Below are 8,938 nucleotides of genomic sequence, written 5' to 3'. Positions count from 1 at the left end.
TAAAATAAAATTCATTCAATTTTCAATTCGCATAATTTTCATTGTAATTCGTGTCTACTCAATAAAAGTCATAAACTACCATTTTCTACTTCTACTTTAATTTCTTCAAAACTTTTGGAAATAATATTTTTGGATGTCTGGACATCACCTGAATTTTCCTATGATAATTTTAAGTATTATGTTGTGTTTGCTGATCATTTTACTCACTATACTTGGTTATACCTTCTAAAACAAAAATTTGAAGTTAAAGATGTGTTTATTAGGTTCAAAGCATTAATTGAGAATTTTTTTGGCCTAAAAATAAAAACTTTGTACTCAGTAATGGTGGTGAATATATTGCTTTGGCTAATTTCTTATCGACTAATGGGATTTCATTCAAGACTACACCTCCTCATATACCTGAGCACAATGGCATATCCGAAAGGAAACACTTACATATCGTAGAAATTGGTTTAGCACTCTCATCTCATGCTTCTATGCCATTAAAATACTAGTCACATGCATTTCTCACGGCTGTATATCTAATTAATCAAATGCCAACTAGAATACTAGGAATGTCAAGTCCATACTTAACATTATTTCAGGTCCAGTCGAACTATCTTAAGCTTAAGATATTTGGTTGTCTTTGTTATCCATGGCTTAAGCCATACAACAAGCATAAACTTGAACCTAAGTCTACACCATGTGTATTTTTAGGATATTCTTTAACTCAAAATGCATTTCATTGTCTAGATGTAGCTAAACATCGAATATAAATCTATAGGCATGTAAAATTTATTGAAACAATCTTTCAATTCCATTCCCAACTAAACCAGCCGGTAAACAAACCTGCATATTATGCTGCCCTGTGGACACCACCAGTCCTCACTGTGCCAATTACAAATCCAGCGCCACTCATTCCTCCGGCTAGTGGTATCCCTGCAATTACTGCTCCGTGTGAGAATGGTCAGTCACAGGAAATAGAACTAGTGAACAATTTTGCTGCAACTACAGGGAATTCCAATGATGATTCTATTTTGAATTCTCATTCTATGATTATCAGAGGCAAAAATAACATTCAAAAACCTACACAAAAACTTAGTATTTCATCTTAGCTACATGTTAACAGTGATTATGAGCCAACTGCAGTTACTCAAGCATCAAAATATCCACATTGGTACAAGGCATGTTCTGATGAATTAGATGCTTTGGTAAGAAATGGTACCTAGAAATTTGTGCCTCCTACTTCCTCGCAGAACCTAGTGGGCTGCAAGTGGGTCTTTCGCATCAAACGCAATATCGATGGCTCAGTGGATTGTTACAAAGCTAGGCTGGCCGCCAAGGCCTTTCACCAACGTCCTGGAGTGGACTTTCAGGAGACATTCAGTCTAGTCGTAAAACCTACAACAATACTTATTATTTTGAGCATAGCTATGAGAAAAGGGTGGATTCTCAAGCAATTAGACGTGAATAACGCATTTTTACGAGGTCTTCTAACTGAAAATGTTTATATGATGTAGCCACAAGGTTTTGTTGACTTTGATCAACCTAATCACGTTTGCCATCTTCAGAAAGCTATTTACATTCTAAAACAAGCACCTAGTGCTTGGTACCAAGCGTTGAGACACTTTCTAATTACTATTGGTTTTATAAACTGTTACACGGCCTCCTAAAGGAATGTTCATTCTAATTGTGTATGTTGATGATATAATCATCACTGACAGCAGCTCTATCCTAGTTGATCATTATATTTCTCTACTAGCAATAAAAATTTCAATTAAAGACCTGAGCATTCAACACTATTTTCTAGGCATCAAAGTTGTTTCAAACAGTGATGGGCTACTACTATCACAACGCAAATATATATAAGACCTCCTGACTCATACAAAGATGACTGACTCGAAACCTGTTACAACACCAATGGCATCATCGTCAACTCTTACACTACATGCTGGTACTCCACTTTCAGACCCATCAGGATATAAAAAGATTATAGGGAGCTTACAATACCTTTTGCTTACTCGACCGAATATTACCTTCTGTGTCAATAAGCTTTCTCAGTTCAATCACCAGCTGACGATGGAGCACTGGGTTGTTGCAAACGATTGTTGCGCTATCTTGCTGGTACTCTCAATGACGAAATTCAACTCTTCCATTGATCTCCTCAAATTAATCATGCTTTCACTGATCAGTCAATCAATCCAACTCTCGAGGCCTACTCTGACGCGGACTGAGCTGGCGACATAGACTATTATCAGTCGACAGGATCCTACATAATCTTTCTTGGCCGGAATGCCATCAGTTGGAGCTCCAAGAAGCAACGGTCAGTGGCGCGCTCTTCAATAGAAGCCGAGTACAAATCGATAGCGAATATGGAAACTGAGCTGAGTTGAATTCGTCAGCTTCTCCCCGGGCTTCATTTCTCAAAAACCCAATCACCGATAATCTACTGTGACAACATCGGTGCAACCCAATTAAGCTCCAATCCAGTTTTCCACTCTCGAATGAAACATATTGCAATTGACTTCCATTTTGTGCGTGAGCAAGTGCAAATTGGAGCTTTCCGAGTCTCTCCTCTTGCAGGCAACGATCAGATAGCAGACACCCTCACCAAGCCCCTCTCACGTCTCAGATTTCATGAGTTAAAGATTTTGAGATTGCTAGTGAAGTAAATGATGGTCGGGATAAGAACTTAAGTGAAAGTCTTGTTAGAGATTCCTTTTCTACAAGCTAATAAAAAAATGGATTTTATTTTATTTTCTGTTTATGCAAATGAAGATGATAAGAGAAGAAATGAGAAGACATCCAAGACATTGCAACCTACTATTATGAAAAGGCTTGAAAAATTGAGAGTCGACATTAGCGCGCAACATTTTCGCAAAGTGGTAAATGGAAGGTATATGTGGGTAGAAAATGGGCCGATTAGGTTTGCGGTGCTGAGAGGGTTTTCAAGGAAAACTCTTCAACAAGCCAACACTTTGGCTCATGCAAGCAACATCTACTATTCAATCCCTCAGGCACATTGATCTAGAAGCTTGATTATTTTTCGAATTTTAGTTGTTTTTATATCGTAGAATTTAAGTTGAACTAGCTGTATTTGAGGATGTTATAGAATCTTGATTGGTATGAAAGCTGTTTGACTGGTATGTGTACTAAAGCATCAAAATTTAGTGACTCGAGCTGCTAGTTTTCTTATTTCCTAAATAATTATCCAATTTTTAAATTGGTTTTGACGATTTGCAGGTAGAGCTTGCCAAGTAACTAGTAGCAAGCTCCTTTGTTGACTGTGTGTTCTTTACCAATTCGAGAACTCAAGCAAATGAAGCAATTGAGTTTGCTAGGAAGATTCAAAGACACTCAAATACTGCTACGAAAGAGCCTGCCACCGAGTTTATATCATTCATTAACAGCTTCCATGGGACTGGGAGGACCATTGGTGCTCTTGCTTTAACAAGCAAAGAGCACTATAAAACCCCATTTCAACCTGTAATGCCAGGTGTCACCTTTTTCGAGTACGGAAATATACAAGCTGCTAAAGAAGTGATTCACATAGTAAATCTGATGTTGTCTTTGTTGAACCCATCCAAGGTGAGGGGGAATTTATACTGTAACGAATGAGTTTTTACAATTTTTGCGAGTGCATGTGATGAAGCTAGGGTTCGTCTTTGACGTGGTAAAACAAAACTGATATACTTAGCTTGAAAAATATGCTACAATTCTTTAAAATCTAGAATTTGATGCCCTAATGTTAATGAACTACACAAAAAATTGGTTTGGAGCACTTGACACTTCAAGTAAGAGCATAGTTTTTAGGCAGAGCATTGTAATTTATCAAATATGTCCATTTTCTTCATGCTTCTTATTTATATTTGTGATAGTGTGGCCCTTAAATCATCATTCTACTCTAGTAAAATACAATACCTGATCAGAATCCCTTTCTCATTTACAAATTTACCCTTGACGTATGAGAATTTACGAGCCTAACCAATTTCCTGAGTTACCTCAAAGATCTTAATACGATAGAATCCTAAGATTAGAACTCATTATGTAGTTTTTTTTCATCTTAACATATTGGACATAATACTTCCCCTTATATTATATCTTAATTTTAAATTCATTTCTGCTATGCAATAATGCAAATCGGGTCTTGGTCGTAGTGGTTACCTCTGAGCTCATGAGGCTGATGGTGTGTTCCCAGATATAATGACCTTAGCCAAACCACTTGTCGGCGGTCCACCCATCCGAGTTGTATTGGTTACTGAGAGAGTTAATTACGCGATAAATTACGGAGACCATGGAAGCACATTTGTCGATTCCCCCCTCATTTGCAACGCTACACTCGCCTAAACAAAATCTCACAGTCGAGTTTCTTGTCTAGCGTCTTGAAGAAAGGTGAGTATCTAAAATAAATTTTACAGTAGAGACTAGGTGGGAATGTGCATGTGAAAGAAATTCGTGGGCAAGGACTTATTGTAAGGATTTCATAGAGGAGCTGATATTATGCAAAAGGCTATACCCGTATTATATGAATGTTAACTTTGATTGATTAGCTTCTAGTGATATGTTGTGAAATCCTTTTCTAGTTTTTCAGCTGATGGATGGATTAACTCTTGTTGTAACTTTTCGACTGCGACTGTTTTTCGATCATCGATTGGCTATGAATAGCACAACTACTACAATTTTTCATAGTTCTTATAACCTTGCGAATTTTCATGTAACCCTCTAGTAGAACCATTGCCAAGATTAGATTGAAATTTTTTTATGAATCAATGCTTGCTCTGAACAATATTTGAAGCTGGAATTTTATTTTGAGGATAAATTCGAGTTTTTTCCAAGTATTATCGATAATGTAACTAGCTTTAGTTTTTTTCCTCGAGGTATAAAGTAAAGCAAGTACTAAAAATTAGTGATATGATATCAACACAATAACATTATATTACCGATTCAAACAAAAGTTCTTAAAACATAACACTAACACAAAATCACTGTTACATTACAAATTCAAATAGAAGTTTCTAAAACATAATACTTAAAACATCCAGAATGCACTAGTAAAAAATTGGATTTGTGGCACGCCACACGTATCCACGGTCGAAAAACTGTGGCGTAAAGGTAGCTATGGCCACGATTTTTTAGAGCGTAACTTAAAAAATATTTTACGCCACGATTTTCAGACCGTGGAGACTTATAAAGTCTCTATGGATGGAAAATCATGGCGATAGATACTTTTCATCACGCTTTTTAAAATGTGGTTGTATAATTGGCGGACTTTTCGCCAAAGGTATCCCTGAATTGATTTCAGAATTAGGGTTAGCAAAAAAGGTATGATTTCGATTGATGGTTTTGAAATTAGAGTTTTGATTATGAGCTCTTCTCTTCAATAATCTCTGAACTATTGATTTCTACCACATTGATTTATTGGAATCAATTTTTTGTTAAGCTTCTTTTTTTCTCGTTATTAATCTTTGAATTTAGTTGATTTGGCTATGGCATAAACACACTAGCGACGACTGCATACCTCTCCACCTTATTTACACGACCTTTGCAAAGCATGACGGAAGGTTGAGATCATCTGACCTGTCGTAGACCTCTCCACCTTAGCAATCTTGACCTTAATTATGGGCTAAAGTAAGTAATGCCAATATATATATATATGACCCTTGTATTGTTTTGACACTCCTTAGTGTCTTAGGTTATCTTCAGATGATATGTATTATACATCATTTTTTCTTACTATATTATAATCATCAATTGTTTTAGATTTGTTATTGCGTGGATTTCTCTTACTCACTATCGGGTTTTCAGGGTGGGCATTTCACCAGTATCTACCGAAAAGTTCAACTTTACCAGCTTGTTGTTGTGGCTTTCTACTTGTTATCTGATTGGGTAAGTTCTATTTTTAGGAACTCATCTAACCAAATCGACTTAATGATCTGCCCTGTGACTTAACACTGATTTCTTTTTTGCTTGAAGACAAGAATAAAAAGTTCATCTATGTTTCTTCCATTGTTGCTTGCTTTTGTAGGCTGCTGGTAATAGTTTTTTGAATGCATATGATTTTTATTGGAAGTGTTTGATTTCCAATAATTCTTCTTCTTAGTACTTCTCTGCTAAAATCTAGGTGTTGTGTAATGCTTGTCGGCTTGTGTTAATTTCGTGACTAGGGTTTTTATTTTGAGCTGCCATTATATTCATCTATTGATCAAAATAAGTTTCCAGTGTTTTCTTCATGGATTGTCTTCTCGCAGGTTGCTTGTGAGATTTTCTCGTCTTCTAGGTTTGAATCATATTAGCAGAATATGGTATACTTCTTATTCTCTTCAACTCTCTCGCTTTGATTACCTCCCATAACAACCCTGTGAAATTCATCTTAAAGTTCGGGTCTTTGATACAAATTTTCCTCTGTTTACCTTTGCCTTTCTTTATGCCATAATGTTCTTATTTTGTTCTTCTTTCTCCCAGGGATTCCCTAAAATTAAGCCTAACAGTGATTTCCAGCATGTTGTTGAGGTAAGTCGTTGCTCAAAATGTATAGTTTTTTTAAGTTTTGAATTCTTTCATCAATGAATAAACAAGTTGTATTGTTTATTTTTCCGTTTTGAAGATTAAAACTCCAAATATAATCAACTATTGCGAGAAACTTCTCGAGTAAGTACTCAACCTATCTGATTTTGTTCCTGTATGATTTTGTTATAGTTTGTTGTCATGAAAGTTAATATATTTTTTATCTTATATGAATGACATCAAGGTCAAAGTTTATAACATAACCCTCCTTTTTGATTTGTTTTTAACCAACAGATAACATAACCCTCCTTTATTTTTATTTTAAAGAATTATGGTTATGTCACTGGAAGTGATATCTTGTAAGTCTGTGTTGTGCAAATCATTTTGTATCTATCTGAACTCAAGACCATCTGGCTGATCTTTGTGTGTTTTGTATTTACAGATTGTGGATTCAGTGATTGCAGATTGTGGATTCACTCATCATAATTTCTGGTATGGATTTTATGACGAGTTCTTAAGGAAATATGGAAATGTTAATGTCTGGAAACATTTCATTGACCTTTTTGACTATTTGCCCCTTACAACCCTAATTGAGAATCCATTGGTTTGCAGGCTAAGAGAGAGCTAAATGATCCAAATCTTGGGATCAACGACTCCATTCTTCTGGGGTAATTAGCTTCTTTCTCTTGCTTTTCATGTGTTAAATTACTTGTAAGTTGATTAAGCTTGGGATCAAGTGAAGCGTGCATTGAATGAGTTTATTTTGCCTCCTTTCTGAGAATTGGAAATTAAAAACTGCAATTAGGCAATATATATTTGCTTCCACTCAGTAGAAGGCTGTAATTGGTGATTTACATCATGTTTATCTTTCTGGCTAGGAAATTTTAGGAAGCAATAAGGATAATCCAGAGTTACTTGTTTATGTTCCGTAAGTGGCGTCTTGTATTGATTCTAAGCCTTATGTATGATGTCTAAATTTATAACTTTGAAGTCATTGTGGAAAATTTTAGTGTGATCAAATATCCTTTTAGATAGTTAAGACTTATAAGTGCTATTACGTTCTCTTATTATTGGTTGTGAATTGTGATAGATTTACATCAGATATTAAGAGTAAGAGCGTATTAGTTGTTGGTGGTGCTGATGAAACACTTTTACAGGTGCACCCTTGACCTGATCAACTAGGTTAATGGTTCAGGTACACTCTAATCCTTTATATTTTATTTATAAATTCTTTGTATTTTATATTAGCAGTCGTTGTATGGTAATGTTTATCCATTTTCAGGCATCAGCAGACCAGTACAAACACATGAAGCACAACGCACTAACTGTGAAGGTTTGATCTACTTGCTTTACTATTTTTCATCACTTTGTTGGTTTTTTTCTTTATCATGTATCCTAAGAGTCTTATTTGACCGTAATGTGGTTTTATACATCAAGTTCCCATTGAAATATAATCCACAAGAGGAAAATCATTAGGCTTTCATTCTTTATTATTACTAACATCACAAAACATAAAAAAATACCACAACTAGCTTGAGATTAGACTTTTGTAATTGCTTCTGACATTTTTTATGTTTTCCAAACTTCTCAATGGCTTTGTTTTGTATTTCTATTGAATAGGGAGGAAGAAAGAGATATGATAGATAGGTTAATGATCAGGCATAGGACCTTGAGCATGGACACACTGTGCCAGTGAGTGCTTGATATCTAGGAGGTTTGAAATCTTTAAACTTAACTTGTTATGTGCTTGATGTATATCAGTATTCAAGTTTCTCCATGAAGCTCTAAATCAGTCGTAGTTTTAACAGATGCATGGGACTAGTAACCGGAGTTAGTGATGTTGATCCTCTCAGATGATCTAGTTCTAAATGGAGATACCTAATGGCAAGTCATTACTTGTATGTCAGTATAACAAAAACAAGTGTGAACTTATCTTTATTTCTTCGGTTGTATTTGATATTGTTCTTTCAATTTGATGATTTAGAGTTTCAGAAAGTTTTGAGTGTTTGTTTATATGTCTGGCCAAAACATAACTAATCAACAACTAATAATCAACAGCTAATTAGGCTAATTAGCTGCAGCTATTTTTTTATTTTAATGACAAAAAATGGCGGTTTGTTTAACCGCCTTTTTCAAACCTCTATTTATGTAAAAATCGTGCCAATAGCTCACGGAAAAACCGTGGCGAAAGAAAATTTTACGCCACGGCTAAAAAACCGTGGCGTACACCCTTCCACCATGGGAGCAAAGTTCACGGTTCAAAACCGTGACGTAAAGTCAAAAAATCGTGGTCTAAATTTTAGGCCACGGTTTTCGAGCCGTGGTCGTATCCAAATTTTCTACTATTGATGATAAGTATGACCATCAAACTACACGAAAACAGTTGCTTTAAAACAATGGGAGTCTCAGAAATCATCTCAAAGAGACAAATATTGTCTTCCTTTGTTGCCCCCAA

The 8,938-nt window shown here is 35.5% G+C and overlaps 1 pseudogene; it reads left to right on the top strand.

Annotated features, from left to right (window-relative positions):
- The first annotated feature begins 2,720 nt into the window (after positions 1-2,720).
- Positions 2,721-4,466, top strand: LOC139884706 (acetylornithine aminotransferase, chloroplastic/mitochondrial-like; annotated as a pseudogene).
- Positions 4,467-8,938: the final 4,472 nt, after the last annotated feature.

Source organism: Rutidosis leptorrhynchoides, unplaced genomic scaffold (assembly GCF_046630445.1).
Source record: "Rutidosis leptorrhynchoides isolate AG116_Rl617_1_P2 unplaced genomic scaffold, CSIRO_AGI_Rlap_v1 contig59, whole genome shotgun sequence".
Lineage (NCBI taxonomy): Eukaryota > Viridiplantae > Streptophyta > Magnoliopsida > Asterales > Asteraceae > Rutidosis > Rutidosis leptorrhynchoides.
This window is presented reverse-complemented; position numbering and strand designations above follow the sequence as displayed.